General features: G+C 46.9%; 1 long non-coding RNA gene, 1 other non-coding gene and 1 pseudogene across 3 annotated transcripts; 1 reads left to right on the top strand and 2 right to left on the bottom strand.

Annotated features, from left to right (window-relative positions):
- Positions 1-8,468: 8,468 nt before the first annotated feature.
- LOC115834197 lies at positions 8,469-14,702 on the bottom strand. 2 transcript variants are annotated; one of them, XR_004029219.1, is made up of 2 exons: positions 14,626-14,702; positions 8,469-8,828 (listed from the first exon to the last, which is right to left on the bottom strand). It is a non-coding gene; the product is annotated as an uncharacterized LOC115834197 (long non-coding RNA). The 2 variants fall into 2 exon arrangements; XR_004029220.1 differs by lacking the exon at positions 14,626-14,702 and adding an exon at positions 12,214-12,255.
- On the bottom strand, positions 11,846-12,032 carry LOC115834201. The gene has a single exon (XR_004029223.1). It is a non-coding gene; the product is annotated as a U2 spliceosomal RNA (small nuclear RNA).
- A 5,440-nt stretch (positions 14,703-20,142) lies between the features above and the next one.
- LOC100582826 lies at positions 20,143-21,122 on the top strand (annotated as a pseudogene).
- The last annotated feature ends 342 nt before the right edge of the window (positions 21,123-21,464 follow it).

Genomic DNA, 21,464 nt, shown 5'->3' with positions numbered 1-21,464 from the left:
ACCTCTGACTCTCGGGTTCAAGCGATTCTCCTGCCTCAGCCTCCCCAGTAGCTGGAATTACAGGTGCCTGCCACCACGCCTGGCTAATACTTGAATTTTAGTAGAGACAGGGTTTCACCATGTTGGCCAGGCTGGTCTCGAACTCCTAAGCTCAAGTGACCCTCCCGCCTCGACCTCCCAAAGTGCTGGGATTACGGGCGTGAGCCACTGCGCCTGGCCAAAAAAAAATTAATTTTTAAAAAAGAGGCTAGGCACAGTGGTTTATACCTGTAATCCCAGTACTTTGGGAGGCCCAGGTGGGAGGATTGCTTGAGGCCATGAGCTCAAGACCAGCCTGGGCAACATGGCAAGACTCCCTACCTACAAAAAATTTAAAAATTAGTCAGTTGTGGTGGTGTGCACCTGTCATCTCAGCTACTCAGGAGGCTGAGGTGGGAGGATTGCTTGAGGCCAGCAGTTCGAGGCTGCAGTGGGGTACCATCATGCCACTGCACTCTGGCCCTGGGCAACAGAGAGAGACCTTGTCTCAAAAATAAATAAATTAAATCAACAAACTTCTAGTGGAGGAGTCGAGACTAATATGAAGGACGGGCTCCTTTGATTCTTCACCTACTCCTTCTTTAACTCCCTGAAATCTGGCCTCCCCTGGAACCCACCATACTAAGCGTGGAAAATGTTGCAGTCAAGGCTTGCCTTTAAATGGGGAGGTACTGTGTCACTCTTGCACCTTTCTTCTGCCTTCTGCAAATCTCCCCATTTGCAGTGCAGACACTGCAAGTCTTTAGCTAACTGTTCTTCCTCCTTCTGCTAAAATGGTGAGCCTCCCAGGCAAGCCCACACCTGCTCCTTTTTTGGCTACCCTCTCCCAGCTTGGTAAGATCATTTCCACCCACTGCCACTCCCCGCCTCCCCTCCCACAGCTGAGCCAATGAGGCCCCCAGGTACCGAGCTCCCTGCATCTGCGGCTGCCTGCCTGAGCACTGATGTTGAGTGGACACCCAGACTTTTGTTCCATCTTAGGAGGTAGAAACAGAACCCAAACTCTCAATTCCAGCTCTCCTTCCCTTCTCCCCTGGCTCTCTCATTTGCCCAGAAAGCAGACTCAGGTTCTTGGCAGCCTCCTTTACCCATCTCCTCCTTCAGCACCTAACATGCCTACTTCAGCCCCAGATACCTCAGAGGTCCATCCTCCTGCCTCCTCTCTCGACTCACTTCCTCAGCTACCACTTTATTCCATGTAGAAAGAAACTGTATCCAAGTCCTAGCTTCCCCACGTTCGTTTTTCAAACAGTGATCAAGTACCTTTGGGATCCCAGACACCTAACCATGAGGTGACTTCCATGTGAGTGGCATCAAATCCTTCCATTAGCCAGCCTCTGCGTCTAAGAAATGATCCCTCACCGGAGACTGTAAGAATTACACAAGATAATGCGATGATATTCACACCCTTGAATGGCATTATTACAACAAACATTGTGTAGATGACCTTGCTGACTTCAGTCCCTGTACCTCCTTGTTAATTCCCTGTTAATCTTCCTAAAACATCCATTTCATCATGTCACTCCCTTACTCAAGAACTCCGCATTGCTCCCCAGTTCCATGCAGCATTGCTCCCCGGTTCCACGCAGCATTGCTCCCCAGTTCCACGCAGCATTGCTCCCTCGTTCCCCATAGGTGTAAGTGTTCTACAAATCACAGCAGCCCTTAGGGGATGATTCATCACAGTAGCAGAGTGGGAAGTTGGGTCTAGAAGGGCCAAAAAGCCAAAACACACAAAAAGCCACAGCGAAGACAGATCTGTGGGTTAAAACTCAAGGAAATTCCATGTCTAGAAGACAAGGCAGGCAGTATGTCAGGAATTCAGGGAAGCAGGTGAAGCCACAGATACAAGTCACCCTCAGCAAGGATGCTAATCTGTAACTTCTGCAGAGACGGGCTTGTCCATAGAAAAAAGGCATGTTCCTGGAACATTCGCTGTAGTTGTCCAAGACACCTCACTATTAGCAGACCCAAAGAAGGTGACCGGGTGGTTAGACCCAGAGGAACACTCGCAGGGGAGCGCAGGGCACCTACGAGATAAGCACAGCTTCTATGGTCTCACCAACAGCACTTCTGTGTTACTGGGACGCGGAGGAAATGATTACGAAAGAATAAATTTAGGTCGGGTGCAGTGGCTCATGCCTGTAATCCCAGCACTTTGGGAGGCTGAGATGGGCGGATCACCTGAGGTCAGGAGTTTGAGACCCGCCTGGCCAACATGGTGAAACCTCATCTCTACGAAAAATACAAAAATTAGCTGGATGTGGTGGCGGGCACCTGTAGTCCCAGCTACTCGGGAGGCTGAGGCTTGAGAACTACTTGAACCCGGGAGGCAGAGGTTGCAGTGAGCCGAGTTCGCGCCATTGCACTCCAGCCTGGGCAACGGAGCGAGACTCCATCTCAAAAATAAATAAATAAATAAATAAATAAATAAATAAATAAAAATTCGAAGGGTAGAATTGAATCTGGGTGTGAAGTTTGAAGGAGGGAATGTACATTCGCAATGGGAGAGGGATTTTATGTTAGAGCTGAAAAGACCTTAGAGAACATCAAGTCTAACACTCACTTAGCAGTGAGGACACAGGCTCTGAGAGGTCGAGCGGGTGACCCACGGACACACAGCAATTGAAGGGTAGAGCGGGTGACCCACGGACTCACAGCAATTGAAGGGTAGAGCGGGTGACCCACGGACACACAGCAATTGAAGGGTAGAGCGGGTGACCCACGGACACACAGCAATTGAAGGGTAGAGCGGGTGACCCACGGACCACAGCAATTGAAGGGTAGAGCGGGTGACCCACGGACCACAGCAATTGAAGGGTAGAGCGGGTGACCCACGGACTCACAGCAATTGAAGGGTAGAGCGGGTGACCCACGGACTCACAGCAATTGAAGGGTAGAGCGGGTGACCCACGGACTCACAGCAATTGAAGGGTAGAGCGGGTGACCCACGGACTCACAGCAATTGAAGGGTAGTGACTGCAATTGGATTAGAATCTCCATGACCAAGATAGAAATCCAGGGCGCCTACTCTGCTCTCTCTCTCCCTTACCCAACTCTCTAACGCTCTAATACACACGTAAATACCACGCCAAAGCTGCGCTGCAACAAACCCAGACGCGAGAAAAGTATGTTAGTGAATCTTGGGAATTTACATATGGGGATTGTATATGGCCCTGTCTTGATTTGCCTGGTTACAGGTGATGAAAAAGTACTTTGGCCAGGCACAGTGGCTCACGCCTGTAATCTCAACATTTTGCGAGGCCAAGGCAGGAGGATTGCTTGAGGCCAGGAGTTGAAGACCAGTCTGGTCGAGACCCCATCTCTACAAAAATAAAAGAAAAAATTAGGTGGGTGTGGTGGCACGCGCCTGTAGTCCCAGCCACTCGGGAGGCTGAAGCCGGAAGATTTCTTGAGCCCAGGAGTTTGAGGTTACAGTGAGCTATGATACTGCCACTGCACCCCAGCCTGGGCAACATAAGCAAGACCCCTTCTCAAGACATAAAAGAAGCCAGGTTCGGTGGCTCACGCCTGTAATTGCAGGACTATCGGAGGCCAACACAGGAGGATCACTTAAGCTCAGGAGTTCGAGACCAGCCTGGCCAACATGGTGAAACCCTGTCTCTACTAAAAATACAAAAATTAGCCGGGCGTGGTGGCGGGTGCGTATAATCCCAGCTACTCAGAAGGCTGAGGCAGGAGAATCGCTTGAACCTGGGAGGCAGAGGTTGCAGTGAGCCGAGACCACGCCATTGCACTCCAGCCTGGGCAACAAGAGTGAAACTCCATCTCAAAAAAAAAAAAAAAAGAATTTACTTTAGTTATCTCATATCCCATCTGTCATCCTTCTACCTGCATATTTGTACAGAGAGATATCCAGAATGATGTTTGCTTGATGTTTTGTTTTGTTTTGTTTTATTTTGTTTTTTGAGACCAAGTCTCACTCTGTCGCCCAGGCTGGAATGCAGCAGTGCGATCTCGGCTCACTGCAACCTCCGCCTCCCGGGTTCACGCCATTCTCCTGCCTCAGCCTCCCGAGTAGCTGGGACTACAGGCGCCCGCAATCACGCCTGGCTAATTTTTTGTATTTTTAGTAGAGATGGGGTTTCACCGTGTTGGCCAGGATGCTCTCGATCTCCTGACCTCGTGACCCACCCACTTCGGCCTCCCAAAGTGCTGGGATTACAGGCCTGAGTCACGGTGTCCCACCTAGCTTTAGCTCTTTTTTTTTCTAGAGATGGGGTTTCACCATGTTGGCCAGGCTGGTCTCGAACTCCTGACCTCAGGTGATCCACCCTCCTTGGCCTCCCAAAGTGCGGGGATTACAGGCGTGAGCCACCGTGCCTGGCCAGAAAGACATATTTTTCTAATTTAACCCATGTTCCCTAGATTTGGGGGATGCAGGGACTGGTACCCAGCTCGTACATGAAGCAGAATGGCAGAGCGAGGAAATGGCCACAGGTGGGCAGGAGTAGACCCTAGCAAAGGGAGTCAGACTTGACTGTCTTGAATGGTGCCTTGTCCTAGAGGCCCAGAAGCAGGAGGGCTGACAGATCCGAGGACTTAAGAGAGACATTGACTGCACTGCAGGGCGCTGGAGTCAAAGATCTCCAGCAGGGATTTCTGAAGACCACGCAAATGCCCTCCTTAACAGGACACTGGCATTTGGACATCTGCTGCACCCAGAGAGAAGCATCTAGCTAAGCCAGACCTTTCTGCCTCTTTCCTCTCCTCTTCCACATCTCGGATGGAGCCAGGGGCAGCGAAGTGAGTAAAGGAGTAAGATGGGAAAAGAACAAAGAAACCAATGACATTTAGTTAAAAAAGAAAGTTAAAAAAAAAAAAAGTTTAAAAAACAAAGTTCAGGCCAAGTGCGGCGGCTCCTGCCTGTAATCCCAGCACTTTGGGAGGCCGAGGCGGATGGATCACTTGACCTCAGGAGTTTGAGACCAGCCTCGCCAACGTGGTGAAACCCCATTTCTACCAAAAATACAACAGTTAGCCAGGCGAGGTGGTGCATGCCTGTAATCCCAGCTACTCGGGAGGCTGAGGCAGGAGAATCGCTTGAGCCCAGGAGGTGGAGCTTGCAGTGAGCCAAGATCGTGCTACTGCTCTCCAGCCTGGGTGACAGAGTGAGACCTTGTCTTAAAAAATAAAAAATAATGCTGCTTTCTGCCTGCATACTGAGTCCTTTTCATTTAAAAACCAGTTATGTATAACTATGAATATATGACACTCTTTTTACATGTTCTGTCATGCAAATGGATTTTTAATTTGGCATGTTGAGATCTATCGTTGCTGAAACATACAGTTCATTTTAACCTCCAGATATACACGATGGCATGAATATACAATTTTTCTCAATCCTCATTCAGGGACATTTTGAGTGTTTCCAATTTTTTGCTATTACAAACACTTCTGTGATGAACATCATGTATACACATCTCCTTGTGAGAAGACAGACGGACCTCTCCTCCAGTTTAACTAGGTCACAGGCATGATGTGCATTTTCAGATACCATCTGCAATGCCAAACTCTTTTTCCAAAATGCGTATATCAGTTTTCACTGTCACCATCAGCGTTTATGAGTTTGTGGGAGATTCTTCCCTTCTTTTTCTTACATTGATTAAATTTATTATGATGTTTTTTTAGAAAGGGAGTCTCACTATCTTGCTCAGGCTGGAGTGCAGTGGCTATTCACAGATGCGATCCCACTACAGTCAGTTTTGACCGGCTCCATTTCTGACCTGGGCCATTTCACCCACTTTAGGCAACCTGGTGTTCCCCCCATCCTGAGAGGTCACCATATTGATGCCGAACTGAGTGCAGACACCCAATCAAAGTAGGGCACAGCTGCCCAGAGCTCCTGGGCTCAAGCCACCCTCCTCCTCAGCCTCCCAAGTAGCTGGGATTACAGGCATGCACCACCGCACCTGGCAAGATTCTCAGCTTCTTTGAGACCTTCTGAGAGTGGTGTTTTTCCTTCAGAGCTATTAAAGGCAGCTGTGCTTCCTGTTTTATAGACATTTTTCCTGCAGCCTGAGGCCATTGAATTGGCACTGAGAGTCTGATGCCATCCTTGGGCCTGGTCCTCACTGGTGAAAGGTTTTTCCCAGAGTTTATGCCACCAGGTAAGAGATGGGGTGATACCCTCGGGCCTCTAAGCCTCCCGCGTGCAGTGACAGACAGCATTTCTGACATTCAGCTCTATTGTTCCCTATTCCTGTTTCTCCTTAGTTTCCTCGAAGGGAGAAAAGGTTGCCCTTCTCCAGTAGGAACGCTCAGCGTTTTGATGACTCATCATTTTGCCTTTCGTGGGCGTAACGGCACAACCTCTTTGCCACACTGCATTCATCTACAGAATTTTCTGTTCCTTTCCTTGAAGGCCACTCTGGAAAGCTTCCAGCATCAGGTTGGACCTGCTCGTGAGATTGGTTCTGATGCTGCTCCTCTGCTGGGCACCACCCACGTCCTCATCCCGGTCAATTTCGCGGTTGGAAGGGAGCTCGCCTTTCAGCCCTCCACCTGACCCTGGAAGCATTCTGCATGTTAATTATGTACCCAGACACTTAACAAATCCTTCCTTCTACAAAGTATAAGAAAAACGCTTCAGCCACACCCGGAAGCACTTGCCACACATAACAGAGGGAGCACTTCTGTCACACAGGAGCACGACTCCGCATCAAGGAATTCAAGAACCCAACAGAAAAATACAGAACAGAAAATACTGTGATAAAGCGCTAATACTTGATTTGAGTGCCAGTTACTCTTACATTTTCCAAAATTCATAAAGTTTACATTTAAGATCTGTTGCAGGGGGAGGGGGCGAAGGGAGGGAGAGCATCGGGACAAATAGCTAAGGCATGCGGGGCTTAACACCTGGGAGACGGGTTGATGGGTGCAGCAAACCACCGTGGCACACGTTTGCCTGTGTAACAAACCTGCGTGTTCTGCACATGTATCCCAGAACTTAAAAAAAAAAAAAACTGTTCATTTTATTGTATGTAAAATATACTTTAATTTTTTTAATGCAGTAAGGTAAAAGTAGGCAGCCCTAGTAGTGGCCAGAGTATAAAAGGATGAATAATTGTCAATTTCCTTCCTTCCAGGTGTAGGAAGGTACATAAAATCAAAGATACAGGAGAATCCTAGGCATTGGACGAATAGCAAGTAAAAACAATAGTTATAATTTGAAAATGTTATATATATCAGGCATTATAATAATGCTTTTTACCTGCATTATTTCAGTTAATCCTTGAAACAGTTTTTTGAAGTAGATACTTCTCAATCAATACATATTGACTTTCTTCTACGCACTCAGTATTGGGCTGGCTGTAAATCCAGGAGTGAGCAAGTCAGATATGGTAGCGGCTTCTTTTTTAAAAAAAGTTTTGAGATGGAGTCTCGCTCTGTCGCCCAGGCTGGAGTGCACTGGTGCGATCTTGGCTCACTGCAACCTCCCCCAAGTTCAAGCAACTCCCCTGCCTCAGCCTCCTGAGTAGCTGAGACTACAGGCGCACCACCACACCTGGCTAATTTTTCTATTTTTTTTTAGTAGAGATGGGATTTCACCATGTTGGCCAGGTTGGTCTCGAACTCCCAGCCTCAAGTGATCTACTTGCCTCAGCCTCCCAAAGTGCTGGGATTACACGTGTAAGCCACCATGCCTGGCCTATAGGAGCTGTTTCTAGGAAGCTTAAATTGTTTATTTTATAAAAGAAGAAACTGGCTGGGTGTAGTGGTTCATGCCTGTAATCCTAACACTTCGGGAGGCCAAGGCGGAGGATTGCTTGAGTTCAGAAGTTTGAGACTAGTTAGCCTGGGAGACATAGTGAGACCACGTCTCTATAACAAAGAAAATTAGCCAGGTGTGGAGGTGCATTCCTGTAGTCCTAGCTCTCGGGAGGCTGAGGTAGGAGAGGATCGCTTGAGCCCGGGAGGTGGAGGCTGCAGTGAGTTGTGATCGTGCCACTGCATTCCTCCTGGGTGACAGAGTGAGACCCTGTCTCAAAAAAAGACAGAAGAAACCATGAGAACCTAAGTAAGTTGCCCAAGGACACACCAGGAGTTGATGGCAAAGTCTTTTTTTTTTTTGACAGAATCTCACTCTGTCACTCAGGCTGGAGTGCAGTGGCGCCATCTCAGCTCACTGCAACCTCTGCCTCCCGGGTTCAAATGATTCTCCTGACTCAGCCTCCCGAGTAGCTGTGCCACCACAACCGGTTAATTTTTTTTGGTTTTTATAGTAGAGACGGGGTTTCACCATGTTGGCCAGGCTGGTCTTGAACTCCTGGCCTCAAGTGATCTGCCTGCCTCAGCCTCCCAAAGTGCTGGGATTACAGGCGTGAGCCACCGCGCCTGTCTGCAAAGTCATTATTTTTTGAACCAACCTCCTTGTAACTTCAAATACTTTACTCTTAACCACTGTATTAAAGCAGTAGTATTTAAATATCCAATATTCCATCTGCTTCTCCACATTTTCCAGCTCCCTTGCAGTTAGACAGGGCCACGGGCCTAGTTCTGGCCAATGAATCATGAGACATGACATATGTCACTTATTTGGCTGAGGCAATAAAGAGCTCTGGGTGATTCTCCAATCTCTTTTTCTCACGTGATGATGGAGAGTGCTGCATATTCTAGATGCAGCTGTCACAAAATGTGGGAAATTCAGTCGTCAATGACCCCGCTTGACAATGTGGACAAGAACTCCTGCCAGCTCCGGGAGGAGTAGGTAGCATGAATGAAAAACAAGCTTCTGTTCTGTTTGGTCACACAGTTCACTGATGAGCCTGGGGAAGAAATGGAAGTGTATTCATACATTGCTGATGGGAGTATAAGTTGGTCTAACATCTTTGGGGATCAACCTAAAAGTTACCTAACAAAATTCTAAATGCCTAAGCCATTTGATCTGGAAATTCTATTTCTAGGTATTTATCCTATGGAAAAACCCTCTACTTGTGCACAAAGATAAATAAATAGAAACATACACATACATACACACACAAATCATAGGCACTCTGTTAAATATAACATGCAGTAGCAAAATGGTTCAACCTACTTAGATGTTCTTTAAAAGGGGAATGATTTTTAAAAAGATATGGCATATCTATGTAATGTCTAATATCCAGTATTTTTAAAGAATAGATTCATCTAGATATGAATCAGTCAAGATCTGTAATTAAGTGAACAAAGCAAGATGCTATGGTGTATAGGTACACTTTTAATTTTACTATTTTATTGAGGTATAATTGATGTGCAATGCACTACACAATTTAAAATAGATAACTCGATGGATTCGAGAAGGGCGCACACTGTGACACCATCCCATCCCCACTATCACGTGTCCATCACCTGCAAAAGTTTCTTTGTGCATCTTGGGCATCTCTCCCTTCCACAACTGCTCACATCCTCCAGTGCCGCTACCTGTCGCCAGGCAACCAGCGATTTTCTGTCTGCCACTATCAATTAATTTGCATTTTCAAGAATTTTATATAAATGGAACCAATAGTTCATTTTCATAGCTAAGTAGTAGTCTATTGTATAGCTGTAACACATTCTGATAGCTATCTGGGTTGTTTCCACTTTTTAAAATATATCTATATTTAGAGGGTACAAGTGTAGGCTTCTTATGTGCACACATTGCATAGTGGTGACGTCTGGGCTGTAGTGCTTCCATCACCTGAATAATGAACATTTTACCCAAAAGGTGGTTTTCCAGCCCTCACCGGCCTCCCACTTTCTCATCTTTTGGAGTCTCCAGAGTCTGTCATTCCGTCTGTATGACCATATCTACCCACTGTTTAGCTCCCACTTACAAGTGAGAACATGCAGTATTGGACTCCCTCCTTCCCACCCTCCTGCCCTTCCTCTCTTCCTTCTCCTCCTCTTCTTCTTTCTTCTTTCTTTTTCCTCTTCTCTCCTTCCTTTCTTTGACTGAGTCTCACTCTGTCACCCAGGGTGGAGTGCAGTGGTGCAATCTCGGCTCACTGCAACCTCCGCCTCCCGGATTTAAGCGATCCTCTCGCCTCAGCTTCCTGAGTAGCTGAGATTACAGGTGCACACCACCACACCCGGATCACTTTTTTTATTTTTCATAGGGACGGGGTTTTGCCATGTTGGCCAGGCTGGTCTTGAACTCTGACCTTAAGTGATCTGCCCACCTCATGACTTTCTGTTTCTAAATTAGTTCATTGTTCCCACTTTTGAGCTATTGCAAATAAAGCTTCCATGAACCTCTGAGCACAAGCGTTTGTGTGGATGCAAGCTTTCGTTTCTCACGGATAGCCCTAGACATAGCATGGCTAGTCACATATTGGGTATTTATTTTTTAAGGAAACTACCAAATTGTATTCTAAAGTAGTAGCAACAGTTTATATTCCCATCAGCAGCATGTAAAATTCCAGTGGCTCAACATCCTCACTAATACTTAGTATAGTCTGTCTCTTCAATTCTGGCCCTTTTAATGAGCACGTAGCGGCATCTCGCTGTGGCTTCACTTGCATCTCCCTGACCACTAACAACGTTGAACATCTTCCATGCACTTAGTGCTCATTTGTGCATCTTTTATTAAGTCTTTATTCAAATATTTTGCCCTTTTTAAAAATTTTGCTTGTCTTGAGCTATAAGAGATCTTTATCTATTCTGGATATACATTATTAGATATATGATTTGCAAATATTTTCTTCCCATCTGTGGTTTGCCTTTTCATTTTTTAAACAGTATCTTTTGAAAAGCAAGTTTTTCATTTTGATGAAGTCTAACCTTTTTTTTTTTTTTTTTTTTTTGAGACGGAGTCTCGCTCTGCCGCCCAGGCTGGAGTGCAGTGGTGTGATCTCGGCTCACTGCAACCTCCGCCTCCCGGGTTCACGCCATCCTCCTGCCTCAGCCTCCCCAGTAGCTGGGACTATAGGTGTCTGCCACCACGCCCAGCTAATTTTTTGTATTTTTAGTAGAGATGGGGTTTCACCACGTTAGCCAGGATGGTCTCGATCTCCTGACCTCGTGATCTGCCCGCCTCAGCCTCCCAAGTGCTGGATACAGCGTGAGCCACCGCGTCCGCCGAAGTCTACTTTCTTTCTTTTTTCTACTAGAAGTTTGCCTCCCTAAGATTTCTCCTATGTGTTTTATGAAAATTTCATAATTTTAGATTTTACAGGGAGGTCCATGACTTTTTGAGTTAGTTTTTGTGGATGGTATGTGGTAAGGGTCAATGTTTACTTTTTTGCCCCTATAGATATCCAGTTGATCCAGGACCATTTGTTACAAAAACTTGCCTTTCCCCATTGAATTGCCATGGCACATTTGTCAAAAATCAATTGGCCATATATGAATGGGTTTATACCTGGACTCTGTTATGTCAATCTATGTATCTATTTTTTATTTTTATTTTTATTTTTGAGATGGAGTCTTGCTCTTTTGCCCAGGCTTGAGTGCAGTGGCGTAACCTCGGTTCACTGCAACCTCCGCCTCCCAGGGTCAAGTGATTCTCCTGTCTCAGCCTTCCAAGTAGCTGGAACTACAGGTGCAAGCCACCACGCCCAGCTTATTTTTGTATTTTGTTTTGTATTTTTGTTTTACCATTTGGCCAGGCTGGTCTTGAACTCCTGACCTCAGGTGATCCACCCGCCTTGGCCTGAAGTGCTGGATTACAGGTGTGAGCCACCGCACCCGGCCTATATATCTGTTTTTTCGCCTGTACCAAACTGTCTTGGTTCCTGAGAGTTTATAAGCTTTGAAATCAGGTAGGGTAATACCTCTAGCTTTGTTCTTCTTTCCTTCCTTCTCCTCCTTCTGCTCCTACTTCTCCATCTCCTTCTCCAGGCACCAGATACTGCAACACCAGATTAATGAGTGGAATGGACAGAACAAGCTCCTATTCTATTTTCTTGCTCTAGACACCCGTTTAATATATTGTCCTCAGATAGAGGACATATCAAATACTAAACTAATAATATAGACTACACTTAATCTTTGCCAAAAGGCTGAGAAAGAATTGTCCTTCTCTAAAAAAACAAACAACAAAAAAAAAACTGCTTCTGGCTGGGCACGGTGGCTCACACCTGTAATCTCAGCACTTTGGGAGGTTCAGGCAGGCAGAGCACATGAGGTCAGGAGTTCAAGGCCAGCCTGGCCAATGTGGCAAAACCCTGTCTCTACTAAACATACAAAAATTACCTGAGTGTGGTGTCAGACACCTGTAATTCCAGCTACTCGGGAGGCTGAGGCAGGAGAATCATTTGAACCTGGGAGGCGGAGGTTCCCGTGAGCTGAGATTATGTCACTGCACTCCAGCCTGGGCAACAGAGAAAGACTCCATCTCAAAAATAAACAAACAATACAAAATAAAATAAAAAATTGCAACCAAGCGCAGTGGCTCATGCCTGTAATCCCAGCACTTTGGGAGGCTGAGGTGGGTGGGTCACCTGATGTCAGGAGTTCAAGACCAGCCTGGCCAACATGGCAAAACTCTGTTTCTACTAAAAATACAAAAATTAGCCAGGCATGCTGGCAGGCACATGTTATCCCAGCTACTGGCGAGGCTGAGGTCGGAGAATCCCTTGAACCCAGGAGGTAGAGGTTGCAGTGAGCCGGGATCATGCCACTGCACTCCAGCCTGGGCGACACAGCAAGACTCCGTCTCAAAAAAAAAAAAAAAAAAACGCTTGTCTAGGTCCTACATATTTCCATATAACTTTTAGTATCATGTTGTCAATTTATGTAAAAAAGCCTTAAATATTGTATGGGGTTGTGTTAACTCTACAGATCAATTTGGGAAAATTTGACATCTTAACAATTGCTATCGATTGAATGTCTTTGCCCGCCTCCCAAATGTACATGTTGAAACCTGATACCCAATGTGGTGGTATTTGGACGAGGGGACTTTGGGAGATGATAAGGTAATGAGGATCGAGCCCACATAAATGGGATTTGTGTCCTTACAGCAGAAACCCAAGAGAGCTCCCTCACTCCCTCCGCCATGTGAGGACACAATAAGAAGACAGCTGTCTATCAACCGGGAAGCCAGTGCTCACCAGATACCAAATCTTCTGCTGCCTCCATCTTATACTCACCAGCCTCCAGAACATGAGAAATAAATGTTTGCTGTTTACGCCACCTAATCATATTGCTGTAGCAGCCCAAACAGATTAAGACAATCATACTGAATCTTCCAATTCATGAGATATATTTTTGCCAATTCAGAAATTTGGTATATTAATTGAAATCTTTAATTTCTCTCATCAACATTTTGTAGTTTTCAGCATTAAAAATTTTAACATCTTTTGTTAAATTTTTTCCTAAGCATTCCATGTTCTTTAGCACTATTGTAAATTAATTTTTAATAATTATTTGATGCCATTACATAATACAAATGATTTTATTTATTTTTTTGTAGAGACAGGGCTTTGCCACATTGTTCAGGCTGGTCTTGAACTTGTGAGCTCAGGCATTCTTCCCGCCTCTGTCTCCCAAAGTTCTGGGATTACAGGCATGAGCCACGGCTCCCAACCAAGAATACAAATCATCTTAATATAGCAATCTTGTATCCCGTGACCTTGACAAATTCATTTATTTATTCGTTCTAGAAGTTTTTGTAAATTTCTTGGGATATTATACAGAAGCAACCATAAACTTTGCAAATAAAGATAATTGTACTCATTTCTTTTTTAAAAAAAATTTACTTTAAGTTCTGGGACACATGTGCAGAACGTGCAGGTTTGTTACATAGGTATACACGTGCCATGGTGGTTTGCTGCACCCATCAACCCATCGAGGTTTTAAGCCCTGCATGCATTAGGTATTTGTCCTAATGCTCTCCCTCCCCTTGCCCCTCACCCCCCCCACAGGCCCCAGTGTGTGATGTTCCCCTCCCTGTGTCCATGTGTTGTCATCGTTCAACTCCCAGTTAGGAGTGAGAACATGCGGTGTTTGGTGTTCTGTTCCTGTGTTAGTTTGCTGAGAATGATGGGTTCCAGCTTCACCCATGTCCCTGCAAAGGACATGAACTCATTCTTTTTCATGGCTACATTTTATTTATTTATTTATTTATTTATTTATTTATTTATTTATTTATTGAGACAGAGTCTCCCTTTGTCACCCAGGCTGGAGTGCAGTGGCACAATCTTGGCTCACTGCAGCCTCCATGTAGAATCAAGTGATTCTCCTGCCTCAGCCTCCTGCGTAGCTGGGATTACAGGTGCCTACCACCAAGCCTGGCTAATTTTTGTAATTTTAGTAGAGATGGAGTTTCACCGTGTTGACCAGGCTAGTCTCAAACTTCTGACCTCAATGATCCTCCCGCCTTGGCCTCCCAAAGTGCTGGGATTACAGGCGTGAGCCACCGCGCCTGGCCCAATTATAACTATTTCTGATCATTATACCTTTTCTTTCTTTTTCTAATCTTATCGCATTGGCTAGGGCCTTCCCAACAATGTTGAAAAGGTGTGAGGGGAAAGTGGAGCAAGATGCTCAAGTAGGGCCCTCCAGCAATCACCCCCCACCCCACCTCTGCCCACCCACACCACCCCCCACCGCACCCCCCCCCCACCCAGGACCACTAAACCAAAAGCTCTCAAGATGAGAAAGCACCTGCATAAGAACCGAAAATCAGATGAACAATTGCTGTATCTGGTTTTCATATCATCTCAAGAAAAGAGGCACTGAAGAGGACAGGAAAGATGATCTTGAAATGCTAACATCACCCATCTCCTATCCCACGGCAGCAGTCCCACGGCACGGAGAGAGAATCTGTGTGCTGGGGGAGGTAGAGCACAGCGATGATAGGACTTTGCACGGCATGGAGAGAGAATCTGTGTGCTGGGGGAGGTAGAGCACAGCGATGATAGGACCTTGCATTGGCACTCGGTGCTGCCCAGTTACAGTGAAAAACAACACAGAGCAGCACTCACAGACACAGCATTTACACCAGCCCTAGCAAAGGCAAATCCTCAATCTCAGTGGTGTGAACCTGAATTCTAGCAAGCCACACACTGCTGGCTAAAGGGCTCTGGGGTCCTAAATAAACCTGAAAGGCAGCCTAGGCCACAGGGACTGCAATTCCTGGAAATGCCCTGGAGCCAGTGGACTTGGGGTGCACATGACCTAGTGAGACACCAGTGGGGGCAGCCCAGGGAGTGCTTGTGTCAACCCTCACCCACCCCCAGGCTGTGCCGCTCACAGCACTGGGAGAGACTCCCTCCTTCTACTGGATGAGAGGAGGGAGGAGGATAACGAGGACTTTGTCTTGCCACTTTGGTACCAGCTCAGCCACAGTGAAATAACTCACCCAGCAGAGTCCTGAAGCTCCCCTGTTCTAGGCCCCAGCCCCTGGACAGCATTTCTAGACACATACTGGGCCAGAAGGAAACCTGCCGCCTGGAAGGAAAGGGTCCATCCCAGCAGCCTTCTTCACCTCCCGACTCAATAGCCCTTGGGCCTTAAATAAATATCAGCAGTACCCAGGCAGGCAGCACTCGCCACTGGCCTTGGGGGAGACTCAAAGCCTCACTGGCTTTAGGTGTGACCCAGCACATCTCCAGCTGTGGTGGCCACAGAGAGAGGCTCCTTCTCCTTGAGAAAAAGGGAGAGGAGAGTAAAGAGGAGTTTGTCTCACACTGGGGGTACCAGCTCAGCCATAGTAAATAAAGCAGCAAGCAGATTCCTGAAGTCCCAGATTCCCGGCCTTAGTTCCTGGATGGCATTTCTGCACCTGCTCTGGGCTGGAAGGGAATCTGCCGCCCTGAAAAGAAAGACACAAGCCTGGCTGCACTTGCCACCTGCTGACTGAAGAGCCCCTAGGGCTTGAAGAAACATCAGCGGTCGCCAAGCAGTTCTTGCCACAGGCCTGGGGTGGTAGCGGCCACGGGGAGAGACTCCTGCTTGGGGAAAGAAGAGGGAAGAGTGAAAATGACGCTGTCTTTAACTCGGGTGTCAGCACACCCACAGTAAAATCAAGCACCAAGTAGATTCCAAAAATTCCCAATTCTAGGCCCTAGCTCCCGGAAAGCATTTCGAGATTCACCCTGATTTCTAGACCCACCCTGGGCCAGAAGGGAACCTGCCACCCTGAAAGGAGAAAGACAAGCCTGGCTGCATTCACCTCCTGCTCAGCAAAGAGCACTTGGGCCTTACTAACATCAGTGGGAGTGAAGCCATAGTTGCCGCAGGCTGTGGGAGAGACCCAGTGCTGGGCTGGCTTCAGGTCTGACCCAGCATGGTCCTGCGGAGAGAGACCATTTCTCTTACTGTCTCCTGTCTCTGAAGAGAAGGAGGAAGTAAAAGCTGAAAAACAACAGGAAGGAAGTCAGTGGCAAGACCAGCTGGCACACTGATGACCAGGCCTGAGGTTAAAGATTAACCCCCCACTCTAACCACATGTGCCCTCTATAGGTCTCAATCTATCACCACCCTTTCACGTGCACCCCTTAGAGTTGTAAGCCCTTAAAAGGGCCAGGAACTCTTTCTTCAAGGAGCTTCATTCTTGAGATGCAAGTCTGCCGACGCTCCCGGCCGAATAAAGCCTCTTCCTTCTTTAACCTGGTGTCTGAGAGGTTTTGTCTGCAGCTCATCCTGCTACAGTCCCAGTGCTGGTGGCCACAGGAGTGCTTGTGTCACCCTTCCCCTAACTCCAGACAGCTCAGCATGGAGAGAAAGACTCCATTTGTTTGGGGGAAGGTGAAGGAAAAGAACAAGAGGCTCTGCCTGGTAATCCAGGGAATTCTCCTAGATCTTACTTAAGACCACCAGGGTGGTCCCTCTATGAGTCTGCAAGAGTCACAGTGTTACTGGGCTTGAGGTGCCTCTAATGCACATATGACTGCAGTGACCAAAGACTTAGATCACAACCCTCAGTTCTCTTTGAATACGGGAAAGCCTTCTCAAGAAGGATGGGAGGCCAGGCGCGGTGGCTCACGCCTGTAATCCCAGCACTTTGGGAGGCTGAGGTGGGTGGATCACCTGAGGTCGGGAGTTCGAGACCAGCCTGACCAACATGGAGAAACCCCATCTCTAATAAAAATAAAAAATTAGCAGGGTGTGGTGGTACATGCCTGTAATCCCAGCTACTCAGGAGGCTGAGGCAGGAGAATCACTTGAACCCGGGAGGTGGAGGTTGCAGTGAGCTGAGATTGCACCACTGCACTCCAGCCTGGGCAACAAGAGTGGAACTCTGTCAAAAAAGAAGAAGAAAGAAGAAGGAGGAGAAGGAGGAGGAGGAGGAGGAGGAGGAAAGACGAAGAAGGAGAAGGAGAAGAAGGAGGGAGGAGGAGAAGGAGGAGAAGAAGGAGAAGGAGGAGAAGAAGAAAAAGAAGAAGAGGAAGAAGAAGAAGCTCAGACGTGGTGGCTCATGCCTATAATTCCAGCACTTTGGGAAGCCGAGGAGGGAGGATCACTTGAATCCATGAGATCAAGACCAGCCTGAGCAACATACTGAGACCCTGTGTCTACAAAAAATACAAAAATCAGCTGGACATGGTGGCATGTGCCTGTAGTCCCAGCTACTTGAGAGGGTGAGGTGAGAGGATCGCTTGAGCCCAGGAGGCTGAGGCTGCAGTGAGCCATGATCATGCCATTGCACTCCAGCCTGAGTGGCAGAGTGGGACTCTGTCTCAGAAAAAAAGAAACAAAGAAAGAAAGATGGGTACACACTAGCACAGACTGTGGAGATTACAATAAATAACTAATTCTTTAATGCCCAGGCATTGACCAACATCCACAAGCATCAAGAGCATCCAGGAAAACATGACCTCACAAGATGAACTAAAGAAGGCAGGAGTGACCAATCTCAGAGTGATGGACATGTGAACTTTCAGAGAAAACATTCAAAATGGCTGTTTAGAGGAAGTTCAGTGAAACTCAAGACAACACAGAGAAGGAATTCAGAATCCTATCAAATATATTTCATGAAGAGATTGAAATAATTTTTAAAAATCAAGCAGAAATTCTTGACCTGAAAAATGTAATTGACATACTGAAGAATGCATGAGATCTCTTACCAGCAGAACTGATCAAGCAGAAGAAAGAATTAGTGAGGTTGAAGACAGGCTATTTGAAAATACACAGTCAGAGAAGACAAAAGAAAAAAGAATAAAAAACTATAAAGCGAGAAATAAAATAAAAACAATGAAGCACACCTACAAGATCTAGAAAATAGCCTCAAAAGAACAAACCTAAGCATTAGAGGAGGTAGAGAGATCAGCATAGAAAATCTGTTCAAAGAGATAGTAACAGCTTCCCAAACCTAGATAACAATATCAATATTCAAATGCAAGAAGATTGTATAACACCAAGTAGATTTAACCCAAAGGAGACGACCTCAAAGGCATTTAATAATCAAACTCCCAAAAGTCAAGGATGAAGAAAAAATTCTGAAGGCAGAAGGAGAAAAGAAACAAATAACATAGAAGGAGCTCCCATATATCTTGGAGCAGACTTTTCAGTGGAAACCTTATAAGCCAGGAGAGAGAGGCATGGCATATTTAAAGAACTGAAGGAAAAAAAACTCATCCCAGAATAGTATATCCAGTGAAAATATTCTGAGGCCAGGAGTTTCAGACCAGTCTGGCCAACATGGTGGAAACCCCATCTCTAGTAAAAATACAAAAATTAGCCGGGTGTTGTGGCATGCACCTGTAATCCCAGCTACTCAGGAGGCTGAAGCAGGAGAATCATTTGAACCCAGAAGGTGGAGGTTGCAGTGAGCTGAGATCGCGCCACCGCACTCCAGCCTGGGTGACAGAGTGAGACTCTGTCTCAAAGGAAAAGTGCAAAAATTCAAGCAACAGAAACTGGGCAAAAGAGCTGAACCGGCCCTCCACAGAAGAGGAAATGTGGAGGAATGGCTAATGAAAACAGGAAGAGGGGCTCAGCCTAACAGGGGGAGATATCACGTGACACCCACCAGATGGGCAAAAATCCCACCACCCAATCCATGCCGGTGTTGGGGAGAATGGAGAGAAGCAGGAACACCAGGCACTGCTAAGAACGGTTGTGAAGTATATTTCTGTTATGCTTGTATATGAAAGAGTGTGTGTTGTGGGTTATGAGGAAAATTACATTTCTTACCTGGGATGAAATTTTAAAACTTGAAAGCTACTGACCAGAAGAAACTTGCACTTGTGTACAAAAGAAACGCCCAAGAACGTTCCCAACAAAACACAGTCCTAAGGGCCCCAACCTGGCCAAACACTCATCCACAGGAAGATGAAGACATTTCCCATGTTCCCCTCAGACGACGGGAGATCACGCAGCAATGAAATGAACCATGTCAGTGTGGGTGGGTCTCAGGGAGAGAATGGAGGAAAAAACAGACCAGAGCAGATGCTCAGAGCCACGCAGGGGCAGCCAGGAGAATTTCCTCACATCAAAGTTCAAAACTACAGCTGAGGCAACAGAGCAACACCCTGCCTCAAAAAGAAAACAAAGTTTAAAAACTAAATGGCACATTTTTTAGGGATGTACACACATGGTGAAAGAAACGTACTATGAAGGAAAGTGTGGGAATAATAAAGACTAAAGCAGGAAGTGATTCCCTCCGTAGGAGAAGGGAAGGGACCGGGACTCAGGCAGGGCCTCCAGGGAGCATCCAAAGTGATGTCTCTTGAGATTCTACTCCCTAAACTTGGTGGCGGTCCTCTGTGTCCAACGTGTCAATATTCTGTATACCTTACCCATACTGTACAAATGCTTTATTTCTACTCAATATTTAGAAGACAGTTATAAACAAGATGCACTAAACAGCAAGGTGGCAGATGAACATCAGGAAGGAACATCCAGGAGGTTCCATCCACGGAACCTCACCATGGATACGCTTGTGATCAAGGGCCTGGTCTCCCCTCAAGACACGGTCACAGATCTGTGACAGAGGCCACACCATCATAGAAGTGGAGGCCACATCATCATAGAAGTGATCACAGAGGCCATCACAGAGGCCACACCATCATAGAAGTGGAGGCCACACCATCATAGAAGTGATCACAGAGGCCATCACAGAGGCCACACCATCATAGAAGTGGAGCAGGCCAGCCGGGACAGGGTCCTTCTGTGGCACCTGCTGCATCACCAGGCTGTGTGAACGGACTCAATTGCCAGAACTCACAGAACAGCAGTATGAGCACCAAAACCTCACAGGAAAAATGGTAAGTTCTAAGTTTCTCCATTAACAGTAACTCTCAGATTAATCTCTGTCATCCATCGCTTCTCCAAGAAATAACTTTTTAGGTTGACGTGCCAGGCGCCATGTTGGAGGGTTGGTGGTAGCGGCTTGGGGAGGTGCTCGCTCTGTCGGTCTCACTCTCTCACACGCTTCCCCTGGCTCCCTTCGTTCCCCCCCACCCCACTTGCCCTGCGTGCTGGAGTGTGTGCGAGGGAGTGGGAGGACGTCGGGGGTGGGGGGAGGCGTTCCGGTCCCCAAGAGACCCGCGGAGGGAGGCGGAGGCTGTGAGGGACTCCGGGAAGCCATGGACGTCGAGGGCTCCAGGAGGCACTGGAAGATTTTGAGAAGAGGGGGAAAAAGAAAGCTTGTCCTGTCCTGGATCAGTTTCTTTGTCATGTAGCCAAGACTGGAGAAACAGATTCAGTGGTCCCAATTTAAAGACTATTTTATTTTCAAACAGGAGAAAGTGATGGATGATTTCAGAACTTCAGCTCCTGAGGCAAGAGGTCCTCCCAACCCTAATGTCGAATATATTCCCTTTGATGAAATGAAGGAAAGAATACTGAAAATTGTCACTGGATTTAAGGTATCCCTTTTACTATTCAGTGACTAGGTGAATTGTTAACAGATCCAAGGAGAAACTATACAGGAACAGACAAACTTCTCAGAGGAGTCGAAAAGAATGTGATGGTTGTTAGCTGTGTTTATCCTTCTTCAGAGAAAAACAATTCCAATAGTTTAAATCGAATGAATGGTGTTATGTTTCCTGGAAATGCACCAAGCTATACTGAGAGGTCTAATATAAATGGGCCTGGGACACCCAGGCCACTTAATCAACGAAAGGTTTGTCAGCCCCCAGCAGCTGGAGACCTGGCGGGGAGCTGATGTTCCAGTTTGAGGGCCATGCAGCTGGATACCCGGTGGGAAGCTGAAGTTCCAGTTGAGGCTGATGCTCCAGTCCAGTTTGAGGGCCGTGAAGCTGCAGACCGGTGGGGAGCTCATGTTCAATTCTGAGGGCGTTGCAACTGGAGACTTGAGGGTAGACAATATTGCAGTTTGAGGGCCGTGCAGCTGGAGACCCGGGTGGGAACAGATGTTCCGGTTTGGGAGCGATGCAGCTGGAGGCACTGCGGGGAGCAAATGTTCCAGTTAGATGTTCCTCTCTGGGTCTCCAGGTGCACGGCCATCAAACTGGAACATCAGCTCCCCGGCCCTCAAACTGCAACTGGAATATCAGCTCAACATCAGCTCTCTCCAGGTCTACGGCTGCAAGACC

The sequence above is a fragment of the Nomascus leucogenys genome, unplaced genomic scaffold (genome assembly GCF_006542625.1).
Source record: "Nomascus leucogenys isolate Asia unplaced genomic scaffold, Asia_NLE_v1 000523F_271578_qpd_obj, whole genome shotgun sequence".
Taxonomy (NCBI): Eukaryota; Metazoa; Chordata; class Mammalia; order Primates; family Hylobatidae; genus Nomascus; species Nomascus leucogenys.
This window is presented reverse-complemented; position numbering and strand designations above follow the sequence as displayed.